This window comes from Mirounga angustirostris, unplaced genomic scaffold (genome assembly GCF_029215605.1).
Source record: "Mirounga angustirostris isolate CCGP_5_RB_7025 unplaced genomic scaffold, mMirAng1.0.hap1 SCAF_11, whole genome shotgun sequence".
Classification (NCBI taxonomy): Eukaryota; Metazoa; Chordata; class Mammalia; order Carnivora; family Phocidae; genus Mirounga; species Mirounga angustirostris.
Window position 1 is genome coordinate 109,901,342 of NW_026991719.1, and position 27,538 is coordinate 109,928,879.

General features: G+C 41.7%; 1 protein-coding gene and 1 pseudogene across 1 annotated transcript in view; one reads left to right on the top strand and one right to left on the bottom strand.

Annotated features, from left to right (window-relative positions):
• The window catches only part of GPC3 (glypican 3), a 416,111-nt gene that overhangs the window by 325,887 nt on the left and 62,686 nt on the right, over nucleotides 1–27,538 (bottom strand). The gene's annotated exons all lie outside the window — the stretch shown is intronic.
• Nucleotides 11,338–11,685, top strand: LOC135362037 (small ribosomal subunit protein eS26-like; annotated as a pseudogene).

Consider the following 27,538-nt stretch of genomic DNA (forward strand, 5'->3'; position numbering starts at 1 on the left):
AATAAATAGAATCGTGCATGTGCTACATACAAAATACATATGTACTGAAAGGACACAGAATGAGGCACGGAAACTTAAAGTCAGGTTTCATAAAATAGAAGGAATTTAACTTGAAGGTCAAGAGCATGAAAGAGAGGGCAATTAAGCTGAAGAAACCTTTTAAGCAACTATCCTGGGATTGAAATTAAAAGCAGATTGGATATGTTCTGGAATCTAGACACTCAAATTCTGAATACTATCAAGTCTACTTGTAAGGTACTGATGACCTATATTCTTCTCCCAGTACCCCACTCCTCTCTTATTTGTATTCAATTTTAGGTTTCATTACTGAATTCCACTGGTCCCCAGGAAAGGCTGTTTTTCAACACTGCAACCATAATATACTAACTGCTTCAGATATGTGCTGCATGGGTTGTTAAATTCCTGTTAAATGATTAAAGTGAGGTTGTCTTCTACTTTCTGGCACTGTGTCAAAGATACATTAAATGGTCTTTTAAATTTTTTAATTATTTAGTTCCTGAAATTACATTATACAACCCTTATGTAATAATTAACCTGTGGCTTTCACCAGTGGTTAGTGAGCCTTTATTATGGTAATGATGGCTCATTCACAGTTGAAGTTTATTAAGCCTCTGGTGCAGAGCTCACTGAGATCCCAGAGTCAAGAAAAGTTTCCACGGTGCTCATCTAAAGGACTACATTGAGAGAGAGAGAGAGAGAGACAGACGTCTAGCGAAAAAAATACACAGCCTCTAACTGCATTTACCGATTGCTATAAAAAGTTTTCATTCTGGTGCATCAAGAATACTCCGCTATGATCGCCTAGCAGTTTTCTATGAGCAAGTTGTCTTCACTTCCCAGAGTCACATTCCTCTAGACTGCAACAAGCCCCTGGGCCTTCGAAAGATTAAACCGAATAGCAAGAAGAAGGCGCAGCTAGCTCACTTGTAGGAAGTCTCCTTAGCCAGCCATCAAAGCCAAGCCTAACTTTGGGTGGTGATATTAACGGATGGACTGCCACGACGCACAAAGGCTGTCCCAGGGCTTCGCACATAGTCTCTTATTTAATCCTCATAGCCACCCTTTGAGATGGTTGTTACTCGTTCCATTTTACCAATTAGGAAACTGGGACATTCAGATTAAGCAACTGGCCCCAGATTACGCAGCCTATAAATGCCGCTGGTCTGTCTGGGAGGCCCCAGCTACAATGTTGTAATTGTGTATCTGGAGAGAAGCACAGGCACCTTAATAGACAGGCATCTTCCTGAATGAAAATTATAAGTCATTTGTATGGAAACACATAAATGTCAAAGCTAGCATCTGTCATTCACTCGGAAGCCCAACTAATGTTCAACATAAACTACAATCCAAGAAAATTCACCTGAAAGTACGGCTGAGATGCCCTGTTCACTGATCATGTTGAAGTAGGGAAGGCACATATCAAAGTCAAAATTTTGTTCCCCCCTCCAAATTGGGCGCTTTCTGGTATTTTTAGTTTCACTCTCAAGACATTAGCCTGCTACTCTACTGTATGTTAGTCTATAGTCAAATATGAACCAGACATTTTAGATAGAAATATTTCCCCTTTGTCTACCCAGATGACATTATCGCAGCACTAAATATTTTACCCTTGTAAACATGTCATGTGGCATCATTTCAAAGCTTCCCCTTCCCCGAGACATTCACCTCCACATCACCTATCACTTCAGAAAGCTTGTTTCTGGTGATTCTAGAAGTACCTACCCCAATGTAACAATTCACTGTGGCTCTGGGTTATTTGTCAGAGAGTCATTATGTGTGGTTTCCTGAATAGTCCCTCTTTGTGAGCGAAAGAACATTCCTCTTTTATGTTAACGGGCTCACAAATTCTACTGAGAAACATTGTTTGGATTTCTCTTATAGACTACCAAGGGTCCAGAAGGCAGAGAACGGTCCAAATACAATCAAAGAGAAGTTACCTTCAGCAGCAAAAATGTAGATTCCTCTCCCTCTGATGCAGATCCTCAGTCAGAGCTGAACACTGTGCTTTACCCAGAATCCTGACAAGTTCTGCCACCTAGTTCTTGAGCCCCCAGGAGGCTAAAAGCAGCGAGTTAGAGAGGGAGTGGTGTGCTCTGAGAGACTGGTAGTCTGTCAAGAATTATAGAAAAGCCCACAAGCACCTCATTTGAAAAAGCCAATCTGTTAATGTTGAGATATGTGTTCGTCATTATGAAAGGCCAAAGGCTGAGAAGAAAAAGTAAGAACTTGGAGGACTCTACACAGATGATTTCACAATTGCTGATCACAGGCTTTGTTGGGTATGAATGCTATATGTCTCTGCGTGCTTTGTTTTGTTACACGCCAACACCAGTATTTCATCACTGTGCTAGAAAATGCACTTAAAACCTATATTTAGGGGCGCCTGGCTGGCTCAGTCAGTGGAACATGCTACTCTTGATCTTGGGGTCGTGAGTTCAAGCCCCATGTTGGGTGTAAGATGACTTAAAAATAAAATCTGTTTTTTAAAAAAGACTATATTTAAAAACTGAGGTTTTAGCAATTTTAACAATCCATTTTAGGCAAAAAATAAGGAACGGGGGGGAGAAAATAACAGGAATTCTCTCCATTTTCCTCTTTAAATTCCTTTGCATACTCATTAAAACTGTAGAAGTTTACTGGGCTCTTACAATTTAAATATGGTGAACACATTGTAAGGGTTAGATTACTTGGTTTAATCTGGGCATCAACCCATTAAATGAAGTAGAATGATAGAGCTTTTCATCCCCATTCTACAGATGAGAAAACTGAGGCTAACAGAGCCTCAGTCTCATCAGGGATTTAGAACTCATGTTGGTCTAACTGCAGACTCGGAAATCTTAACCTCCACCCTACACTACAGCCTGCCCTGAACAGTAACTCAAGTATGTCCCAGAGAAACTATACATATTCCAGTTGGACCAAACGGACTTCATTTCCAAACAGGGATGGTTGTATGGCAACACACAAGCGAGTGTGACTCTTTGTGACTGAATTTTTGTGCCAGGCTTGATGTGACAAGCCAGGAGGAGCAACCTATTATGTTTGTGTGTACTGATGCAGCCTAAGGCAAGACTGGCCTATTTTTAGAATACACAAATCTCATTTATGATGTAAATGGAACACAGATTTAAATTTCCTCCACACAACAATGGCATGGAATGTAGTACCACTTTCTGAAAGAGTTTACACCATGCTGATAATCAATGCTTAATGAGCTGCTTTTCTCCACACTCAGGACCGTTATGTTACTGTCATCCTGTTAACCATCTCATTTTTCCCTCCTTGAATAGCTCTGTCCTCTTGCAAAGGCCCATCACTATGTAAAAGTGGCAGTATCATTAATTTTTCCGGTAAAAGCCAAGTTGCTTGCTCTCAAACATCCTGCAGTTCAGGAAATGTCAAAATGTCAGACCACGGAGGCAGAAATAAACTCTACATTCCACTTCCAATCACTTCCTGTAGAGAAAGAAGAGCTAGACGTTCGGGTGGGGAAGCAGACATGCACAGGACCACTCCAAAACAGTGACGCAATGTCTTTCTTACCTGATAAATATGTCATTATCAGTACATTGTAATCTATTTGGAGTTAAAACATAACACCCTGGTGCTGCCTGTAAGATCCTGGCGTATATGTATGTGTGGGGACACAGTATATCACTCCCACGCTCCCTTTTGGATTGTTTTTAATAATAATATTAATTTTTCATTTCTTCATTACAAAATACATGCACACTCCACAATGTCTAGCACATACTATGTACTCAATAAATAATCATGGGATAATTCTAGAAAAATTAGAAAATAGAGATAAAAAAGAAAAAAACCTCCCTCATAATCCTACCATCTAGAGAGAACAATAGTTTTCTGTTACCTATGATTCTACCCTTATTTCTATGCATACTAAACACATTTTTTATAAAAGTGGGATCACACTTTATGTACTATTTTGTCGCTTAACAAGAAATTGTCAGCATTCTACATCATTATAAATTCTTTCACAGCACCATTTTAAGACCTGTACAGTATTCTGTCATATAGCTCTCATCACTGAACCAATCCCTTAATTTTAGAGACTCAGGTTATTTCCAGTTTTTCACTTTTATAATGTCACAACAAATAACCTAATTCTTTATGCACCTAGTTGGTTCTTTCTTCAGGATATATTACTGGGCATGCAAAAAAAATGGAAACAACTCAAATGGGCATCAACCGATGAGTGGATAAATACAACACGGTCTATCCATCCAATGGAATACCATTCAGCCATGAAAAGGAACAGAGTTCTGATCTATGCTACAACATGGATGAACCTTGAAAACATTATGCTAAGTGAAAGAAGCCAGACATGAAAGGACAAATACTGTATGATTCCATTATACAAAATGTCCAGAATAGGCAAATCCATAAAGATAGAAAGTAGAATGGTGGCTGCCAGGGGCTGAGGGGGCTAGGACATGGGGAGTGACTGCTAACGGGTATAGCGTTTCTTTCTAGGGTAATGAAGATTCTGGAATTAGATGACAGTGATGACTGCACAACTATGTGAATATACTAAAAACCACTGAATTGTACACTTTAAAAGGTGACTTACGGTATGTGGATTATACCTCAATAAGGCTCCTGTTAAAAAAATTCTGAGGCATGTTCTGCAAAAATCTTCAGCTTTGGATATAAAATGAACTAAAAATCATTTTGCTTCGAGAATGTTCTGAATGTTATGCAACACCCAGTGAGAGCACCCAAATAGTTTAGTTGGGAATCACCTAGACTGAGACTTCTTAACCTTGGCATAAAAATGGTAATATCATGAACACCTGTGGCTTTCTTATTTATACATTACAAAATCCAGAAAGGACAGAATGCCTTTTTGGAGAACGAACACACACACACACACACACTTTTCTAACGTGAAAGTACCACAACAGCTTTCAATAGTTGATAAGGTGCCTACTGTGTCATCTGTAGATTTGGGATCACAACAGAAATGGCAAAGGGACATCAGTCCCTGCCTCTGAGGGTCTTCTCATCTAAGACAAATTATATTCTTTTTCAGCTTCCCTCTACCACCCCTGAACTAAACACCACAAAACACCATTTTACTTCCTGAGCAGAATTTCAAAAACAAACAAACAAAAAAACAAAAAAAACCCTATAGGCAAAGCCTTCAGCGTATATCCTATTTTCCTCTTGACGCCCTCTTCATTTCAAACGCTGTCATGAACTCATTTCTGCTCCTTCACTTCTCCTCCCGTTGGCGCCTCCTAAGTGGCTCAAGCAAAAAGACCCATCATTGCTCAGCAGTGAGGGCAAGTCTGAGCCACAAGTCAAATACCTTCCTGGGACCTTTAACCTTGCTGAATGGGGTGGGAGAGTGATGAAAGCCATTCTGCATAGCAGGAAGGTCTAATGTCACAGCTGACAATCTGTCCAAACAGGATGCTGGGATTTTTTTTTTTTTCACTAAATGGTGAGCAGGGTGGCTCAAAAGCAGTATTTCTCAAGCCACCGCACACCAAAAGAGAGAGAAGGTCAGGCTGGAAAGAGGCAGATACTTGGTCTGACAAACCACCTTCAAAGGCTGCCTGTAGGAATCCGTGTAGACCTCAGAGAGGAACAAATGAAGGTAAACAGGCAGTGTCCACACGAGTGTCGAGTCAGCGAAACCTTTGCCGGCAGGGTGCGGGTTAGGTTAAGCAAAAGTCACAGTCAGACACCAGCCAAAAGCAACCAAAGATTTATACGTGCCTTTAATTACTTTATTAGGCGCTAGCCCAAATACTTCTCAGGGCCCCGCCTTTCAGAGAGCTATCAGTATCTTCTTCAGCTTCCGATCAGATTATAGTTTTGAAGTTTCTATCACTTTTCAGTGGCTTCTAAAGCTACACTGTGGGGAAAGAGATTGCGTTTTCCCATGAGGTTCAGCTGTTTAGCCCTTTAATATGACCTTCGGTCTATTTGTACAAAGCCTCATCCAAAGTGTTCTATTTTTAAAAAATGGGAATTATAGAATCAACCAAGGTGACGAGAGGCAGGTTTCCAGCTCCAAGATGCAGTGGCATCTTGTCGGGAAGACATTTTACCCCACAGATGAGTTCACCCTCAGGAAGCTTGAGAAAACCACGAGAAACACTCACTATCTAACCATGTCTGGTGATGCCATGATGAAATTTTTATTGAGGAGGCAAGTCCCTGTCTACCCATTGTCCCTTCTTCGGGTATCTCCTTGAGAACATACTAGGTATGATGGAAAAAAAAAAAAGGCTCGACCTTTTAGTTTTACAACAAATGTTCATGGACTCCCGACCCTTGGAAAAGCAAATACCTCTAGAATTGGCTGAGATGTCTTTCGCAAGGTACATCCTCTTGTCTCACAAAGAAATAAGAGAAATTTTAAATTGCCCTCTCTTTCACTTTTCTGTATCAATATTTTCTCCATCAAAATGCATGAAAGACTTGCCAGACATCACGGTGACGTTTGCACTGCCTTACATGCACGTAACTCTGCTGATGCTTACCTAACATTAAAGTCATGTGTTTTCTCTCGTCTGTATTGCTATGGAAGGGGCTTTTGTCGACAGAACTGTGTTAGCGCTCTGACAATGACAAGTGTTGTTAGTGGGGGAGTTGCTGTGAGTGAAAGGCATAGGAACATCTGAAGAAAAGGGGGACACCATAGACACGGGAACCAATTTAATACACTTGACTGAGGGACCAAAAGCATCTATTGGTTACTTACATTGTCACTCAATCAGCTGGCCAACAAACATCTTCTGAGCTCCTTCGGTGATCAGGCCCGACGTTAGGTGCGGAGGATACAAGTGAGACAGGGTGTGGGCCCTGGAATTGTTCCTTGTAGTGGGGGCATCCCCAGACCACTGGATCCCTACAGGTCAACTCCAGAAAACAGAGTCCCACTTCCATTCAAAGAAACTAACTTTTAACCCCAACTCTGTGATGGGGCCTGGCAGTGGGAAGTTTGCTCCCTCCTTGAGGTAACCCATTCTCCCTGCTTTGAACAACTTACATTGCTGGAAAGTTATTGCCTGGCTTAAGAAAACTATGTCTACCTAGACTCTCCTCCATTAATCCCAGTTTGCTTCCTCCCACACCAAAACCACACACACACACACACACACACACACACACACACACGTTTAATTCTACTTTGACTTGAGAAACCTTCACATTTTTGATAACAGGAAGTTTCAACTTCCTCTCCCATAACGTGATTCTGAGTCTCCCTGACATTCCTTATTAAAGAAATCTCAGGTGGGGGCACCTGGGTGGCTCAGTTGGTTAGGCGACTGCCTTCGGCTCGGGTCGTGATCCCGGAGTCCTGGGATCGAGTCCCACATCAGGCTCCCGGCTCAGCGGGGAACCTGCTTCTCCCTCTGACCCTCTCCCCTCTCATGCTGTTTCTCTGTCTCTCTCTCTTTCTCTCAAATAAATAAATAATAATAATAATAATAAAAAAGAAATTTCAGGTAGCAGCACATAGAGGTGTTATGTAGAGGGTTGGTATCTAAAGCCTAATGACAATTTACAAACCCATTTAATGGAGAGAAAGGGATGCATGCGTTAGACCGTCAGATGATAGGGTCCCAGTTTGTGATCTTCATGATCAAGTATAAGCAGAATTCATAATTCATATCCTGCTAATGCACAGCAAATCATATAAGAGCTTCAGCTCTAGAAGCATCTTGGAACCGAACACACACTCACATGCAACCCAAAAGCATGAAAAAAGAAATCTGCATATCCACCCCAATCAATCAGGCTTCCTGATGACTGAAGAATTCCTCACTTGGAAGAGAAGTTTCTGTCCTTGCTAAGCTTCTGCACCCTTGGACTCAGCAGTCTCTCCCAAAACTTTTCACTCTATAAAAAAACTTCCAGTTCCAATTCATAAAGACTCAAAAGCCAACTGTCCCATGAATTTAGGGTGTGGGCAAAGATTCACTAGTGCTTCTCTAGGCCGACGGGTTCGCAGATGGAGGAAACTGAGCCCTAGGAAATGGAAATGGACTTCTAACTGACAGAGCCCTGGCTAGAAGTCAAGTTTCATGAACATTCTCTCTTTTCCATCAAAATGCCTCTAAGTTAAAAAGAAAAAAACTCTGCAAGAAACATAATTCACTAATAGTATCTCAGAAAAGGTTCCTGGTGACCAGTTGTGTTCAGTGAGTTTGTGTCTCCCTCACTCTCTGTCACCCCCGCTGCTTTCCTCTTTCCAGTTTTTTTTTTAAAGATTTATTTGAGAGCGAGAGAGAGAGAACGAGCAGGGGGAGGGCCAGAGGGAGAGGGAGAGAGAGAATCCTCAAGCAGACTCCCCGCTGAGTGGGAAGCCCAACGTGGGGCTCGATCCCAGGACCCCGAGATCATGACCTGAGCTGAAATCAAGAGCCAGCCATTTAACTGACTGAGCCACCCAGGAGCCCCTCCTCTTTCCAGCTTTTAACCCAAGTCCAATAACTGTTACTTTCTTTGTGCACCTTTTAATGACTTTAATGATTAGGATGATATTGATGGTCTACTCTGTCCAAGGTTTTGCTTGCTTTACTGACTGATTTCTTTTTAAGCTTTATCAAGTTGAAATTCTAGAAGATTCAACTTCTAGCACTCTCTGCATCTCAATCTATTGTGCTATACTGCTCGTAGCAGCAGTCAGGGCAGGAAGGCTTTCCATCAGGTTTTGGCACATTAGAGGAAAACTCATAGCCTGAACAAGGGAGAGATGAGGTAGGCTGTCCAAATATGATCTTCCGGATGGTGCCAGAAACCCCGAGGCAAGTAAAATAACTGGGTTTGTCTTTGGAAGCCTCATATTGTTTTGGCCTCAAATAAACCTTGACACCCAAGTAGGAGGATCAGGCAACCACACTGGCCATTTATATCTCCGGATGGCTGTGAAAACGAGCAAGAGAGTTTCCTAATCCGGACATTGACACGCTAAGTTGTAGCCTCCCATTTGTAACCAATGAGTATTCACAAGGACAGGTGGGTAATGGAGGATGAACAGTCCCTCCCAGCATTTTTAATTAACTGGTTGGTGGATTTATTGGTCAGCTCAGTGGGAAATCAGAACCTACTACTTGGGGGCTATTTTTATAGCCTTCTGGAGTTGGGTTGCCTTAGTACAGACACCTGGCACCATTCCTAGAAGTGGTTAGATCTGTATTTTTCCCTTTTAAACAGCAACCAGTGAGTAGATGTGAGCATTCCAGGCATCTGGCTAGTAATCTGATACAATAAAGGTGCCCCTTTGCCTTCCTCCTTTGGTAATAGAGCACATACGCCACCAGCAGCAGGTCAGAGGCGAAGGGAGTGTGGTTAGAACACAAACTAAGCTCTGTAAACCCTTGGAAGCAAGGGGCTGTATCCATCATCAATACGTTTATAAGCTATAAAACCTGAATAAGTAGTCTCTGAATAAACAACAGTTCATCTTATCAACTCTAAATTCCCCGAATCAGAGTTGCAGCTCATTTCCTCTTTGTCTGCCTTCAGATCAAGCACTGCTTAGGATAAAAAAGAGCCTTCTGCCATTGGAGATCTTTTTACAGCACACATTAACAATTTCTGCGCAGATATTTGGGTGGCAAATTGTAACCCAATACCTATTTTGCAATAAAACTACCACAGCATTAAATTGACATAATAGAGACAGAAATTCTATTCAGTCGAGTTTGGGTCATGCAGGCACTCACTTTAATGTGGGAGATGAATTAAGCTCATCCTTGGGAAATCCAAGGGTAATGACCGAAACACAATGTGATTGAGCTAATTATCAACCAGGTGTGCTTTAAGGAGTTGACGGTTCAATTTATTACTGCTAAGTGCACAAGCCTGTTTTGGGCAGGAGTTTATGGGAGCAGGTCAGACACTGCAACTTCTCAGAGGGCAAAAGACCACGTTTCTGCAGATCTGGCATTATGTTGGGCCAACCTAAATCCTGCCCAACCACCAAGGCCAGCTCAAGAACCTGGAAAATTTTCCCGACTGCCCAAAGCCCCAGAGAGCTGTCTATCAGTAATTGGCCCGCGCTGCCTTAAAACAAGCGTAAACTTTCCATTTGTATACGTCCGGGCTCCCCAGCTAAGTAAACTGCTCAAAGGCACACACGTGGGTTTCTGGTATCCCCCATCATGTCTGACTTTGTTAAGTATTTGTGGATTGAGGTCTTTTTGGATAAAAAGCAACTTTTTAAATACTTATGCGTTGCTCTATGGATCTTCCTTATATTTGTTTGTAAATGGAGTTCTGTATGTGAAACATAAGCCATTCAATAGCTCTGGTTATTATAATGAACATCAGTCTCATACAGCGTGGGATACGGAACTGGGTGTGCCCTGACCCCATGATAGCCCCAGCCAACATCAGCACGTTACTGAACGGAGCCCTACTTCCCTGAGGCCACATCTATGGCTTTCTTATGGCCATCCCTTGTTCCTTCTTCCACTGTCTCTCACACATCTCCTCTTTCTCCTCCTTGTTCCAGCACCTTGGGAGCCTGGCATTCACAGCCACTGCCAACCAAATGCGGTGCATGGCTCTTGGTTGTCAAAGCGTGTCTTTCCTCAGAATGCTCATCATCAGCGACCCCCACTCCACTGGACTGTAAGATCCCAGAGAACAGGGACTGAGTCTGAACCATTATCTACATTAATGCTACCCCCCACCCTCTACCCCCCCCAACCCAGAAGCCTAGTTCAAGGAATGTTCAATCAACAGTTTAACTGAATTCTAGGATTCCGGGTTTCCCGCCAGCCATTGGAGGGTCCTGATTTTCTAGGTGGCCATTAAACAAGTGATTTGACTGGTAGTCTAGTGGTTATTAAGTTCCACTTAAACTAAAGCACAGAAGCAGAACACACACATGCCAACTGATCTATAGTAGCTGGTTCCAAGTATTCAAGCAGGCATTCTCCTAGCAGAGACTTCTTTGTTTTTTGGCACTAGGGAAACTTCAGTATTTGAATGTTAAATGTTGTATTTGCATTGAGAAGATGACAATCAATCAAATATTTATTGATTGCCTGGCACATACAGGGTCCTGTGCATAAAGTCTGTGAGAAAAAAAATGGGTGTGTTTTCAATAAAGAAGTGCAAGCAAGTGGTGGTAGCAAGAAGGAGCAACTCGACACACTTCTTAAGAGTCAGAGGCCATCCAGACAGACTAGCCATGGTACCTGAGGGAACATCAGAGGTACATACCTCACTCCAAGCGTGAGATCTAGGGATGCAACAAAACACAGGCACGAGGCTTCATCTTCTCTGAACCTTTCTACCAACCTATGTCTTCCTAGTTAACTGAAGATGACCATGAAGAGAAGGAACAATGGTCACGCCACAAAGGACCGTGGCCACATACAGCCTATCTGCGGCACCAAGTGTGCCCATTGCATACCCAAGGTCAAGGCCGTTAAGAAGTTCCCTATTGGCACCACAGTAGAGGCCGCTGCCACCAGGGGCATTCCCAAAGCGAGTGTCTTCGATGCCTCTGTGTGTCCCAAGCTGTCTGCGACTATATTACTGCGCGAGCCATTCACAGCAAGGTAGTCTAGAATTGCTCCCCTGAAGCAGGGAAGAACCCAACATCCCCACCCCCACTCCAATTTAGACCCGAGGGTGCTACCCCCACCACCTCCACCAAAGCCCATGTAAGCAGCGAAGTCCTTAAGGACTGAAGAGAAATTGTTCTCTGGAAAAAATAAAAATAAAATGGAGATTATACTTTTAAAAAAAGAATTATAAATCTGCATTATGGAAATTTTAGAATATACAATACGAAGAAACTACCCGTGATTCCACCACACAAAAACAATCTCCACTAATATTCTAGTAATTTCCTTATAGCATTTTCTCTATGTGTATTATAGATAGTCAACTGGGATTAGATATGTTGCTTTTTTACATATATATTATTTCGTGAGCATTTTTCAACTGTCATTAAAAATCTCTGAAAATACCATTTTTAATGGTTTTATCATACTGTGCTTCATACAACCATTCACAATTGTTCACCATTATAAACAATGTTGCACTGAACTTCCTTTTTGTTCACATCTCTGTTACTGAACTTGGTATCTCTTTCGCAGCAAGTCATTGGCGGAGAAGGAAAGGGCAACACTGTGGGGAGCAAATAGGGGGCTGACTCTCATCATTCCCACCCCTCTCCTCCCTTCCTCACTTGCCATTCTGGCACACAGTGGTCTTCTGCTTCACTGTCCTAATTCTGGCTCTGGATTCTGATTAGCCCTGACCCTGACACACTGAGCAAAAGTGACTGAGGAGAGGTGTGCCTGGGTGGCTCAGTTAAGCGTCTGCCTTGGGCTCAGGTCATGATCCCAGGGTCCTGGGATCGAGCCCTGCATCTGGTTCTCTGCTCAGTGGGGAGTCTCCTTCTGCCTCTGCCCCTCCCCCCTGCTCATGTGCTCTCTCTCTCTCAAGTAAATAAATAAAATCTTTAAAAAAAAAATACATATGACTGAATGGAATTATCCTAGCAATGTAATAAGATAAAAATATTCTATGTAATCCACCATTTTAACAGAAAATAAGAGTAAACACTGAAGAATTATATTTCATGAAAATTAAAAATTTCTCCTCCTCAGAAGATATCATTAAGAAAATGAATAGGCAGGGGCGCCTGGGTGGCTCAGTCGTTAAGCGTCTGCCTTCGGCTCAGGTCATGATCCCAGGGTCCTGCGATCGAGCCCCATATCAGGCTCCCTGCTCGGCAGGAAGCCTGCTTCTCCCTCTCCCACTCCCCCTGCTTGTGTTTCCTCTCTCGCTGTCTCTCTCTCTGTCAAATAAATAAATAAAATCTTAAAAAAAAAAAAAGTGACTGAGGGGAGAAAAGGACACACACAAGCCTGCAGCTGGAACAGCAAGGAAGGCACTGATGGCCTGGCTCACAGGCTCCCTGCTCTCTGGCTGGCAATGTGGGTGGCGCTGGCCTTTGGATGGCAAAGGGACCAGGAGATCTCCATAGCCATAGCCCCTGAGAACTTTCGCAACAGCTGAACCAGTACTGAGGAACAGATCCCCAACACAATCTAAAGGGCAGGAGTACAGCTGAAGTGTTTTGATCCCAGTGCTATAACCTTAAAATAAACATTAACATTCTCATCTATATCCAGCTTATGTTTTCTGATATCTATATCTGACGTTATTTTAACTGGTATTTAAGGAGAGCTTAGTACCAATCCTTCCTGTCTCCGAAGTTGTTGTTTTTTTTTCTTTGACATTCCAGAGCCCTCTGTTTCTTATATCATTTCTTCCTCTGGTCTCAAACTGTGAGACAATACAGTGTGTCCTGGGACCACATACATCTTAAGAAAAGAATTATTCTATAAAACATAGTCTCTCCCCCCACCCCAGAGCACTACAAACTAATTGGGAAATAAAAAAGGAAAATACAGGGGCACCTGGGTGGCTCAGCCGTTAAGCGTCTGCCTTCGGCTCAGGTCATGATCCTAGGGTCCTGGGATCGAGTCCCGCATTGGGCTCACTGCTCGGCGGGGAGTCTGCTTCTCCCTCTCCCACTCCCCCTGCTTGTGTTCCCTCTCTCGCTGTGTCTCTCTCTGTCAAATAAATAAAATCTTTTAAAAAAATAAAAATAAATAAAAAAGGAAAATACATGAAAGGCTAGAGAATGATGAAACTAAGTGCTGAGACCACTGTCAAGCCAGCCTGAGAAGGAGAGGAGGAGGCAAGTCTTAGCTGTGAAAACAGAGTCCCTGGCTACCCAGAGAGAGACGGGGAAGATGTTCCCAAGACCAAGAAAGCCACCAAGGAGGAAATGTGCCACCACCAATAATCTTTCTAGCATATCTACCCCCACAGACCCAAATGTTGCTAAGAAGGCAGGAGGCAGTTAGGGCAAAATATGCTGGCTAGGTCACTGGCTCCAGTCTAGTTAATCACTAGAGGCTTTAAGAACTACATTATAGATGTGGGACTCAGATACTTCAAAGAGAAACCTAAGCCCTTGATGAAGCAGCACTAAATAAGCAGCCATAAAAGAAACTAACAAACAACATTGGGGCCTAGATTTGTATAAAAAGAAAAATAAAGAAAAATAGCCTTTCCTGAAAGAGAGTTGACATCTAAGTGCAAATGGCCTCAAGGGTACCTTTCATTCGCTTTCTGGCCATTTGTACATGATCTTATGCACATGGTAAAGAAAGCAAATTTACCACATCATCTTCACCCCATGGGGTACCATCTGCTCCTTTCAAAATCACTTTTTCCCCTGTCCTCACCAAGCACCAATATTTTACATGTTTAACTATCAGCAGACACTTATTCTTAATACAATTTTGTTTTAAAAAAAAAAAAAAAGAACGGGGGTCGAAAAATCATGTCACCAAGAACCCCATTTCATGGAAAGGGGAAACAACGGAAAGAGTACATCTTCTACTGAGATCTGCCAACATGTTTTGGACATACTGGGGTGGGGGGAAACATTCATAAAATTGGGCTGTCTCTGCCATAAATCACTCCAATAGAATTCTTTCTGAATTATTCTATCTCTATCTAAATGGAGATCAAAGGCCCACTGGCTATCCCCCACTGAAATAATCTACAGGTTCCAGTGGAGTTATCTGCAGGCAAATGATCAAGCTATTAACACTTGCCAGACCAGTGAGACTATAAAGTTGACTGTGGTTGAGGTGAAGGGAGCTTTGAAGTACACAGCTTTCTTTCAAGTTATCCAGATCCCCATGTAAGAATACTCATCCCAAGGAGATCACACCTTTAGGTTATCAGACGGAAGATCTCTTGTCAGCCTCAACCAGCCTAGGACATCTTAAAAGAAAATGCATTATCAAATCCATTCTCAAAGACTCTCCATTCTTTGGCGTTGTAGAAATGCCAATCCAATGCTGTATGAAATTCTTCATTTAGCAGAGATTTGGGGTAAAAAAAAAAAAAGACAACCCAAAAGCAACCCAAAAGAAGGGACTTGACCAGTTCTGAAGAACAGTTTGCTTCCCACTGGGATAGAAATAAGGTGATACAAGAAAAGATGAAGGAAATATTTAAAATAAGAGAGAGGAAAACACAGGAGAGGGGAGACAAAAAGGACAAAAAAAATAGGTAAAGAACATAAATCATTGTCACTAAATTCACCTTCGTAACGGTATTGTCCTTAACATGCAATATACATGAAAACAGGAGAAAGTTAATTCCACAGAAATAGATATACATGTTAAGTAGAGCTGAAGTTGCAAAAAGCAAGATCACTAAATGTTAACATATGTAAAAATTCCACTTTCTTCAAACCTAGATGGTCTTCAAACATTCTGAACATTCTCAATGAAATCAGATCTGTTATTTACCCCTGGTAGAGTGCTGATCTCCCCCAATATCAACAAAACAGAACCATTCCGTTTTCTGAGGTAGGCAGTGCCCTTTTTTTTTCTTTTAAGTGGGATTAGGAAAACAATAATGACTCAAGGACCAAGAATCCCTGCCGTCACTAGAAAAAGACGAGGGGACAGGCTGCATTAATATGTAGCCCACAACGAAATTTACATCAAACGTGCCCCGTGAACAGGTACTATGCATGTGAAATTAAACAATGGATATTGAGAAAACTACTAGTAATTTTCATAGAAGAATTGAACTGGATTGAATATCTAGAGTAATGGGTTAGTGCAAATTACTTGTAATGGATGCATTTTTACAATATACAGAGGTCTGACAACTTGAACTTTGATACATCTGAGCAATATCTAAATACCCCTTCGAACAGATTTTGATTTAACAAGATAATACCTGATATACAGGTTCTTCTGTATCCATCAAGACGTTCAATCTTACGCATTAGCAATCCATCTCTCATTTGTCCCTCCTCACCTCCAGGAGCCAGTCATTCAAGACTTTATTAAAGTGCCTACTACCCACAAGGCACTTTTTCATTTCCCTTTGCAAAAGGTACCTGGGCTCTCTAGAATCTGGGATGCTGACCTTTTTTCTTTTGAAGAGTTGCATCATCTTTCATTTGCGAAGTTCATTCACATACCCTTGATCTAAAGTTGTTCATGATGTACAGTTACATACATGTGGGGTTTTTTAAAGATTTTATTTATTTATTTGACAGAGAAAGAGACAGTGAGAGAGGGAACACAAGCAGGGGGAGTGGGAGAGGGAGAAGCAGGCCTCCCTCTGAGCAGGGAGCCCGATGCGGGGCTCGATCCCAGGACCCTGGGATCATGACCTGAGCCAAAGGCAGACGCTTAACGACCGAGCCACCCAGGCACTCCAATACATGTGTTTTGAATTAAAGTGAATTAAAATTAAGTTAAATTAAATTTAGAATGAAAATCAGTTTTGTTCTGAAGTTGTTCGGGTTTGTCTTTTCCACACAATTTCAGAATGCCGTCCATAAAACTGGTGATACACAGCAGGGCTGAAGGCCTAGACTCTACAGGTCTCTTCCTAGACCTAACAGGGCATGCTATAAATTGTCTTCAGTGTAAAAATGCCTTTTAAAGAAGAATTTAGAGAATGCAAAAAAGGAGACCAAATGTGAAAATAATTGATCTTCTCACACTGAAAAACAGCCAATGTTGACATTTGGGTGTGAGATTTTCCAGGATTTTTCTACACACAGGTTTAGATTTATTTATTTTCACTCAGTTATACTATATATACACAGCTGTGTATCCTGTGAAAACTACAAACTCTAATGGCTTTATAACATTCTATCGAATGGATATATCACAGTTTATATAACCATTCACTCGTCTATTATTAAATATTTTGTTGTTTCCAGGTTTTTCGTTATCAGAAATCACCTCTGTTCATAAAGCTTTCTTTTTTTCTGTATTCAGGATGGCTTTCATAGAACAAAGTCCCAGAAGTAGAACTATTGGATTTAACCGTGAATATTTCCAGGCCTTGAATAATACATATTGCTTCAAAAGGGGTGCACCAGAAATGCATGAGGGTGTCCACTTGACTAAATCCTCACTGGCAATGGATATTATATTTTTTAGATACTCTTTTTCTAATCAGTGTGTTAAAAAATGTTATCTCATTGTTTTCATTTGCATGTCCTTGATAACTGGTGCCTGAACTTGAACTCATTTTTTTATTTTTTTATTTTTTTATTTTTTTAAGATTTTTATTTATTTATTATTTGACAGAGAGAGAGATCGCGAGAGCAGGAACACAAGCAGGGGGAGTGGGAGAGGGAGAAGCAGGCCCCCCGCTGAGCAGGGAGCCCGATGTGGGACTCGATCCCAGGACCCTGGGATCATGACCTGAGCCGAAGGCAGACGCTTAACGACTGAGCCACCCAGGCGCCCCGAACTCATTTTTTTAAATGCTCCTTCTAGAGAGAATGCTTTTTAAGATTTATGTTAAAGCAGACACATAAATCCAGTATCAGGTCCTAGCAAAGGCCAAAAGAACATGAGAAAAAAAGACCCATTCTAAAGCTTTTAGGAACTTCTTAAGTTCCTTTTCTGTCCTTTTATTTAATGACTACAGAAGCCAAGCGCTACAGTTTTTCATCAGTTTTCCCCAAGGCCCTCACATGTGGAAATTCTACTCACTCATTCTCCAAACATTGCTGAGGACCTGCCTGTCTCAAGCACAGTACTAGGCCCCACAGATATCCTGTCCTGTTCTAACAAAGCCCGAGCCTAGGGAGGAAGACAGGGGGGTTGTCCAGAGTGTGAGAATACATAACAAGGGAACCTAACCAAGACTTGAAGGGTCTAAACTGAGGCCTAGGGGCACCCGGCTGGCTCAGTAGGTAGAGCATGCAACTCTTAACCTCTGCGTCATGAGTTCAAGCTCCACATTGGGCAGGGAGCCTACTTTAAAAAAAATAAAATAAACGGAGGCCTGAAGCAAAAGCTAAATCTCCTCGGTTCTTTCTTTCAACCATTTCTCATGTGACATCATTTCAGATCCATCCTGGTCACTATCTTCTGGATATACTCAACTTTGTCAATGTTCATAAAATGTGGTGACTATACTTAAACATAATACTCCAGATGTGGTCTGATCAGCACACATGCTTCTAATACAGCCTAAAATTGTTTTGCTTAAAAAAAAATAAGCTACACCACATTGTTGGCTCATATTAAACTTGTGATCAACTAAATCCCCAAGAACTTTTTACATAAACGGCTGCCAAGTCACATCTCTCATATCCTGTACATATGCAATTTTTTAAACCTAAATTCAAGACTTTACATCTATCACTGTTAAATTTCATCTTGTAGGTTTTGACCTAGAGTTCCTACAAGTTGAGGTCATTTTAAATCTGGATTCCGTCATCCTATATATTAAGCCACGCCACCCAGCTCTATATTATCTGCAAAGTAGAAAGCCTGTCTTTGTGATCAATTATGATCAAGAATCTGCTGCTTTCGGGCAGGGGCCACGATCTGGACAACCCTGTTTTCCTCACAGTGCTAAGTAGGGAGCCTTTTACATCGTAGGTGCTCGGTACTTGTTCAACAAATGAATGCCCAGGTAGAGCCGAAAAGCCATTCCCTTGCCCTTAACTTAAAACATCTTCCTCCAGGATGATACCGCATCAGTTGCTCAACCAGCTGTGAATTTGCCTAATGACTACTTATGCAGTCAAATTTCACAATCTTATGCACAAGGATATTACAGAAAGACTCTCAAATGTTTTGCTAAGAGCCAGACATCCTATATTTATATTTGACATTCTGGCGCAGTTGCTCTGATATAGGCATTGTGATTGCAGCCATGAGAAACACGGACCACTGGAGGCTGTTGATCACTTACCTCCCTGACGCTTCTTCCTCGGTCCTTACCCAGATTCTAGGGGATAGCCCCTTGCCACTGTCTTCAGTATGCACATCTGAATATGTGTTCCTTTATTGCATTATAGTCTTCATCGTTCAGGGGTAAATCTTTAAAAATAATTTTACACTAAATACTGCATGGAGAAAGTGAAAATTTCATCCATTTATAATCAGGAAAAAAAAAAACAGACATATTCTTCACTTTGTTAGATTTTGAAAGAGGACAAACCTTGAAAGAGCCTACCAGTCCTATTCCCTCAAAATGTGATATTGACACTTTATGCTTTTGAAAATAGCACAAACCTTTTACTTTTCCATAGTATATTACATGGAGTATTAAGGAGACAACTGAGTCACAGACTCAAGGATTTCCAGTGGAGCCTGCATCTGGGACGATGGGACCATACTGTGATCCAAATATCCTTCCCTACTCCATTCCTGCCCCTTTGAAAGTTTGGAATTAGAGATTTTAAGAAACAAACTAGTCAAGAAATAAAAGAATTCTCAGAGAATGAACAGATAATGTGCCCAGAATGATTAATGGCTTTCAAAGATGAGCCAGTGTGGAGAACACATGATGGCAATGTGGGCTTTGCCTGCCAGATGGTGCCTGACCCCCCATCCCATCCCTCATCCCTTCTCGGAGCTTCACCCTATCCATGATGCCCATTCCATCCTTGACCCCCCACTCCCACATCATCCCCAATCTCCACCCTCAAGGTTGAGGAATGAAGTGAAGCAGAGGGATGGCGTGAGGCTGTCTGGTTTGCATATTAATTGATAATTTAAAAAAAGTAGCTGAATGTTTTATTAGTCTGTTTGCAGGGTGTTGCAGAAGTTCCCTCCCCCCACGTCAAAATGGCCCTCATCAAAAAGTTCCCAGCATCAAAATAGCTGATCAATGCAAGCATGTCAAAATGTCACATAACAACCTATATGACAGAGTGAAAAAAGTATCTAGGAATTAGAAGACTTGCGTAGTAGCTCCAACTTCTACCGATTGTCTGGCAAACCTTGGGAAATTCTATTTCTAATCTGACCCCATCTTCCTTACCACTGGAAAGTTTATACTACCTGATCTTCATGGTTCCTTCTCCAACTGTGCCTCTTGGACTACTTGCTACTGTTGTCTGTTTCATCTGTCATTGCCTTGCCTTTTGGCATCTCTGGGTTAAGGACCATGTCTCACACTTCCACAAAAGACATCACACAATCTGAGCACATAGTAGGTACTTAGGACCATTTCTTGATTGAATTGATTCCCCATGTGCTAGACTGGCTGTAATTAGGCTTCTATTCAGTAACTTTACTCAGAGGGGCATAGGATGTCACAGGTCACCTTGGCTGCTGGGCAGACTCTAACCAGCATCAGGCCAAACTCTTCGCTTGTAGGGCATAAGAATTGCAGGGATAGCCCAAGAACATATCGAGCCTCCCAGGGAATCTGATGCAGCTCCTCTGTGACCCACTGTGACCAGATGGGAGTGATGCTTCCCAGTGACCTTTTCAACTTTACCTCCTCCCCATTGCCCTCGACCTTAATTGCTGGGTGCTAAGTTAAAGGTGAAAAATGCTCTCTATATTATAGTCCAAGAAGGAAAAAAAAGTAGCCTGGTGAGATACTGTTAATATTTTACCTTTCAGAATAAAGTTTTTTTCCTAAAACCTAAGCATTTCAGTGATTTTTTTTTTCAAATTAGATTCTACCCCCATCACACTTTTCTTTATGCTAACCACCTGGGACCCTGCTAATCCCAGGGTCCTGGGATCGAGCCCCGCATCAGGCTCCCTGCTCGGCCAGGAGCCTGCTTCTCCCTCTCCCATTCCCCCTGCTTGTGTTCCCTCTCTAGCTGTCTCTCTCTCTCTCTCTGTCAAATAAATAAATAAAATCTTAGAGGCAGGGAGAGAGGGAACATGTCTTAAAAACTCAGAACTATTTAATATTCATTTTGCCAAAGGATCAAATTCATTCTACAAATCTTAAATGAACCCCAAGTGCATGCTAGACACTGTGTTAGCTGCGGACAAAGCACATATGTACGCAGTGCATGTAGGACATTTACACATTTGTTCAACCACATACAGGTTAAAATCCTGGAAAACACACCAGCTTTCTATCTTCTTTTCATGCCAGTGATTAAATACCCAGCTCTTCCGATTTAAAAAAATGTTCTAATTTCCTTATTAAGACGATAATTCATGGACACCTGGGTGGCTCAGTCAGTTAAGCGTGTGCCTTCAACTCAAGTCATGATCCCAGGGTCCTGGGATTGAGTCCCTCAACTGGCTCCTTGCTCAGCGGGGAGCCTGCTTCTCCCTCTGTCTGCCGCTCCCCTTGCTTGTGCTCTCTTGCTCTCGTTCTCTCTGATAGATAGATGATAGATAGATAGATAGATAGATAGATAGATAGATAGATAGATAAATAAATAAATTTTTTTTAAAAAAAGAAGATAATTCACCAAAGGCTAATCTGAATATGTTTATCCTTCAACACCATGCCTCCATCCTAGTCAAGTCTGACTGAACAGCGGTGTCACCCTAATTCTGGGCTCCCATGCTTTCCTAACAGAAGAAAGTGAAGTACTGAACAGATAACCAAAATCTCTCAATGGGTCTATACTTTCTTCTAGCCTCACTTCACAAGAACGGCATATACCTGAACTTCTGACCTTTTGTACTGCTCCCATTGAAAATGATGGCAGCTATGGCAGATTACTGCCTTTGAAAAATGAAATGGTCACAAAGATGCTAGCAGAGTAAAAACAGCCCAAGGAAAGCATTTGGTTTGGCACGTGCAGAATCCTCAAAGAGATGTCAGTGCCTGGTGGTCCCGTTCCCGGCCTTCAAAAAGACGCGGAGTTTCTCGATTCTCTGATTCTTAAGGAGTATCAGGTTTAAAATGTTTTGCATTAAGCAAATGAGCCACACCGAGAAGAAAGCTGACCCTCACCGATGGGCGTTTGGGCCTTCCCTAAAAATCTGTGGAAGTGATTTCAAGCCCATTGCCTCAACACATTGGTATGTCCAGATCAGCTGTGAATATGTGCTTTGCGTCAGCTGTTGGGAATACTGAACTACCAACATTTGTAAGTGATTTTCTTAAAAAAAATAGTGAATTGAAAGTTGCCCCGATACTATAGAAATACCATTGCTAAATCACTCACATTCCAATAGGCTTTCAGGTCCTGGAGACAGGAAAGGGGCGGGATTACCGTTGGTGCGCTGGGAATGGTGCAGGACCTCCGCTAGCCCCGCCCATAGGAGGGACCCTCTTGGGAAGAGTGTTTCCTTGAGGATTGGCGAACGCACCACGAGCGCTTCCAATCAAGCCTAAGTCTGGGCAACCCAGAGCGAGCAGTGTAAGAAAGTTATCAGACTTAGCTCTCATCATGGTTGGGAATTGCTCGTCCGTAGGATGGCCTGAACTTCAGTTTTCAAGACATGAGTTCGTAATGAGTTGGGCTTGGGGGTTGTTGAAAGGGTTGGTTTTATCGGGGAGGGAGGGCATTATTCCAAAGCAATTACCGGTCTGATTTTCAACTCTCTCAGGCTACAAGTGATATAACAGAAAGTGGGAGAGTGACATTACCTTAAAGTGAGAAGGAGTTTGGTGTTCGGAGCCAGAGAAGATATTCTCTGCTGAGTTTTGGTTGATGGTTAGACATCTGAATGAAAAATATAACCGTATGTAACTTATCTGAGCTGGTTTCCTCTTACCTAAAATGGGCTTAAGACTCTCTGCCTTGAAGAGTATTGTAAGAATTGGAGATGATGTATATTAAGTACATGGCACAATGCCTGACTCCACAAGACCGTTTTAATTATCATCAGTCCATAAGAAATACAGGACTGGGGCATGGGTAAGGAGTCAGACCTGCAGAGTTAATTACATGGAGGTGGTTAAGTGGAAGCCATGCTAATGAATGAAGAGAGGAGAGTACTAAAGACCTCCCTTTGGAGAACAGTCACATTTGGCTGGAAGAGGAAAATCTGCCATCAAAAAAGGAGAGAAGGAATGTCCAGACAGGTAGGAGGGAAACAGATATATATAGTGTCACAAGCCAAGCGAAGAGAGATGTTCAAGGGTGAGAAAGAAAAATAAGCCCCGATGAATTCAGCGAAAAACCAGTTGCTGGTAATCTGCAGGGGAGCAATTTTAGCAAAGAGGCAGTGGCAGAAGCCAGATTACAAGGTGTTTCAGAATGAGTGGTAAAGAAATGGAGCCAGCAGATGTAAACCACTCACTTGAGAAGAGAAAGTCAATAATATCTCAGTCTGACAGCTGGACTTGGTCCAGACATGCAAGAACAGACTTTAGCCGTAAAGACTTAAATGTGGGATTTTAATATGGAATTTCTGATGGCTGCAGGTATAGAGGGGCCTCCCAAGGGAAAAACACATTCCTCCTAAAACTAAATATGGCTTTCATAAACTCAACAAAGAGAGGCCAACCTTGCTTGTTTCTTAAATCTCCATGGCTTCAAGATAATGCCACTCAATTCGAGGGACTGAAGGGGGGGGGCGGGGAACAGAATGAAAAATTTAAGAATGTACAAAGATTGGTGAAGAGCCTTCTCTGTTTGGTGGCCTCCCTACAGAGCTTTTGTTGTCAAAATTCCCAGACTCTCCAAGAGTCTTAAAGGAGCGTAACCCAATCAAGCCGCCTCAGGTTAAGGGGGGGGGGGGGGGGGAGAAAGCTTGCCTATTAACTCCAAACCAATCACCTCCTGCTTCCCTTGTATTACACAAAGTCCCTATCTTCAGTGCGTAAATAAATAACCCCCCAAGAAGCGGAATAGTTTTCTGAAAAAGCTGGTGGGGTCCACAAAGCTGATTAGGGCTTGTTTATTTGAAAGTTTCAAATAAAAGGCATTTCAACTGGTCAGGAATGTTTGAGGACTATTAAGATGTGACAGGATTCACTAGGGTAAACATGTCCTGCCTCAGGCTTCTCGGAGCCTCTAATCCCTATAACAAGCAAGGTCCTCAATAAGAGAAATAATAATACTAGCTACATTGTTGAGCAAGCATGTACCATGTGCCCTTTACGTGCATTGTCTCATTTAATCCTCACAAAAGCCCTGGGAGGTTAGATATCATTAGCCCCAGGGATGCAGAGCCCCTGGGCTAACCCTGGCGCCAAAGGACCTCCCAGGTTTTGCTAGCACAAATGCTCTATACCTGTATCCTGGCCATCAACTTGTATTTTCTTGTCCCAGAACTGCTTTGACTGCTTGGTTTTCAACCAGTTAAAAATAAATAAACTTCCCTATATTTGTCCCCACTCTATCTCATGTCATGCAGGCTTTGGAAATAGACACAACAAGTTCAAATCCTGGCTCTGTCCTGTCCAAGCTGTGCGGTCTTAGGCAAAATGGCTTCCTCAAAAGGGCAATAATGGCAGCTTCCAGCGTTGTTGTAAAGACTGAGCTACTAGTACAGAGCCTAGCACATAGTAAATAATTTTTTAAAATGTTTATTTTTTAAAAATGTGAGCATTGAGTAATGGTTTGATGTTTCCCTCACTCAAGTGAGATTTCTTTTTTTATAGTAAATATATGTATTGCTGTAAAAGCTTTGAAAAATCCAGAAAAATGTAAAGAGAAATAAAATGAGCTGTTATCCTACCACCCAAAAAAATCCCCAGATATTGTAGCATAGATGTATATATGGTTTTTTAATCAAACTGGGGAAATACATATATATATGTGTGTGTATATATATAGTTTCATATCCTATTATAAAATTTTAACATGATTGTTTTTTCATATCACGAAATATTCTTTAAAAACATCATTGTTAGTGGCTTTATAATATTCTAGTCTATGGATGTACCAAGCTGATTTAACAGACACAACACTGATTTAACAGCAACAACTGCCTTTTAACCAAAGTCTTCAGTAGCCCGACCCAGAGGACTCGTCCAGTGAAAATTCCAGGGAAAAGAAAGTTTCTGTTTCCCTTAAATTACACCTTGTGTTTGGCCATCATCCTTCTAGCTGCCTCTGTCGGGGGTTATTGGCTTTAGTGTTGCCCGTCGATGTCTAAGCAGAAACTGTGAAAGTTAGACTTTTGGGCTGATGTCCTAAGAAACCACCAGCTTGAAAAGAAGTATGTAACATTATGTACCTTCAGCCATAGCTACCTAATAATGAAATGCATATCGGCATATTTTAACAAGCCACATTACCATGCATTTTATGACATCAGGGGAGCATTCTTAAACCAGAGGACCGGTTCTCATTAAGATATCCAAGATGGATTTGTTAAATGTATTATGCTACACCCAGACAACAGAATATTGCTGAACCACTAAAATCATGTTGACATCTATGTAATAACATGGGAAAATGTTCACAAAATATTGCTAGGTTGTTTAAAAAGCAGGGTATAAAATGGTGTGTATATTATAAGCCTTGTTTAAAATATGTGTGTGTGTGCGTGTGTGTGTGTGTATCTATAGTCTATTAAAAAGTCTACTAACCAAGCTGTTATGAGTGGTTATCTCCGGGTCCTAGTATCATGACTGAATTATTTTCTTCTCTATCTTCTCTGTATTTTTGAACTTTCTAAAGTTAATAGGTATGATGCAAATAAATGATTCTTAATTAAAAAAAAAAACAGCCAAAATTGTTCATTCACCTACCTTCTAAACCCCTCTTCTGGTGTGTGCTACCATTCCCTATGTAATCTGGCTTCTCAAGACTTCATTGTATCACAGTAATTACTTCATCTCCCCGAGCCACTGTCCTCATCTCTAAAATAGGGAATAATACTGCCTACCTCACTGACAGTGCAGGTGCAGGTGCCTGTCCCCATGCCTGGTGCACAGGAAGCCAGTTAAACCTGCTCTAATACCTTTCTCAGCAAGACAGAAAGTGCGAAGCAACTCTCGTTTTAATTATTCAATTCCTCCTCTGTATTTCTCTATTCATTCGGTGTGTTCTCATGTGTTCAGACTGTAGTCTGAGAGAGAAGACACAAATAGGAGGGGTGCCAGTGAGTGGAAATACCTGGGACAATGGGGGCAGGCAAATATCACAGGAGCACAGTCTTCGCATCGTGTACAAACCAGAGATGCTGGATCACGAGCTGAATCTAAATTAATACCGGGGGACACCCCTACCTGCCCTGTGATCACGACTTAAACCCAAAAAGGAAGAAAAGCTCAAATTTAAATCTCCCATTTAAAGGGTCCAGTATTGGGGCACCTGGGTGGCTCAGTCAGTTAAGCGTCTGCCTTTGGCTGGGGTCATGATCCTGGGGTCCTGGGATCGAGCCCCGGATCGGGCTCCCCTCTCCCTCTCCCTCTGCTGCTCCCCCTGCTTGTGCGCTTTCTCTCTCACTCACGCTCTCTCTGTCTCTCAAATAAATAAATAAATAAATAAAATCTTCAAAAAAATACTAAAGGGTCCAGCGTTAATGCAGCCATAGTTGCCAGAGGCACACATGTGATTGAAGCTTGGGGTGGGGGTCGGGAGATGTGTTTATAAGTGTGATAAATAGTCCTGAGGGAGGCTTAAAGGAAACCCTTGTTGAGTTCATAACAGAAGAAAAGGGCTATATGGTCAATGTTAATTATGTTCTTGTGTGCTATATGATCTTATGAAAGCAGATCTGTCCTCCACTGTGCTAATAAGCACCTAAAACTAAGGATCTGTCATGTGCATTTTATTACTGCTATTGGTTTTTCCAAAAGCAGTGTCATATTTGTCCTGGAGAGGAAAAGGGAAGGCATTTCCAAGTGCAAGTGTAACAATAGTAATAATGAATAATAATAACAATAATAATAATAATAAACCTTCCAACCCTTCCTCTTCCTTTTCCCCCCACCCCTCTCTCAAATACAGCTGGTTTATCATTCTGTAACTCACAATTTCCAAAAAACAAACTGAAAAATGTGACGGTATTAAATATGAATAACCATCTGCTCCATCTCTTTGAGGAGAGCTGGAGCTCCAAACTCCAAATATAGCACACCAAAAAAGCCCGCCCTCTGGCATACTTAAGCCAAGGGTTCTTTCAGCCTACACACAGCAAAACTTTAAAATGGTAGGTGAAAAAGTGAGCTCTTCAGTCAAAATTCTCACTTTTTAATGTCCGCAATTTTATCTAACATTCGGAATTGCATCCGGGGTTAGAAATTGTACACTTGGTACGTCTTTTTAAAAAAATAGAAATCAAAAAACTGCTCAAAGTCTCAAAACATCAGATAACGTGATTGGTTTTATTCCTTTATGATTCTACCTGAACAGGAGAGGAATGAATGGGCTTCAGAAAGCTCTTATTTCTCCAGCGGCTTTCGTGCAGAATCATATACTTTCCTAATGTAAGATTATAAATCACCAAATTGATTTTGCATCAGTGGTAAAAAGTCATAAGTGACTAAGTGTCCTAAGGTGACCTAGTATGTTATAGAAAATGTGAAACCATAGTATACTGACAGTTTCATTGGTTTAGCAAGAGTTCATATCACTTGGCTGAAATGCATCATTGGTCTTTTTGTCGTTACATCTTATTGCAGCTTTAAAAATAAAGTAGATGACAATCTTGTGAAATGTTTCCTTTACTGAATCAGGTTCCTGTCCTTGACTTTATTGCGATGCCTACCTTTCCAAAGCAATGTTTACAAACTGCTTCTGCCTTTTAATATATTTTGAATAGTGAAATTTATCTCCCAACTTGATCCTTTCGAGCCAGGAGATGGGAAAACA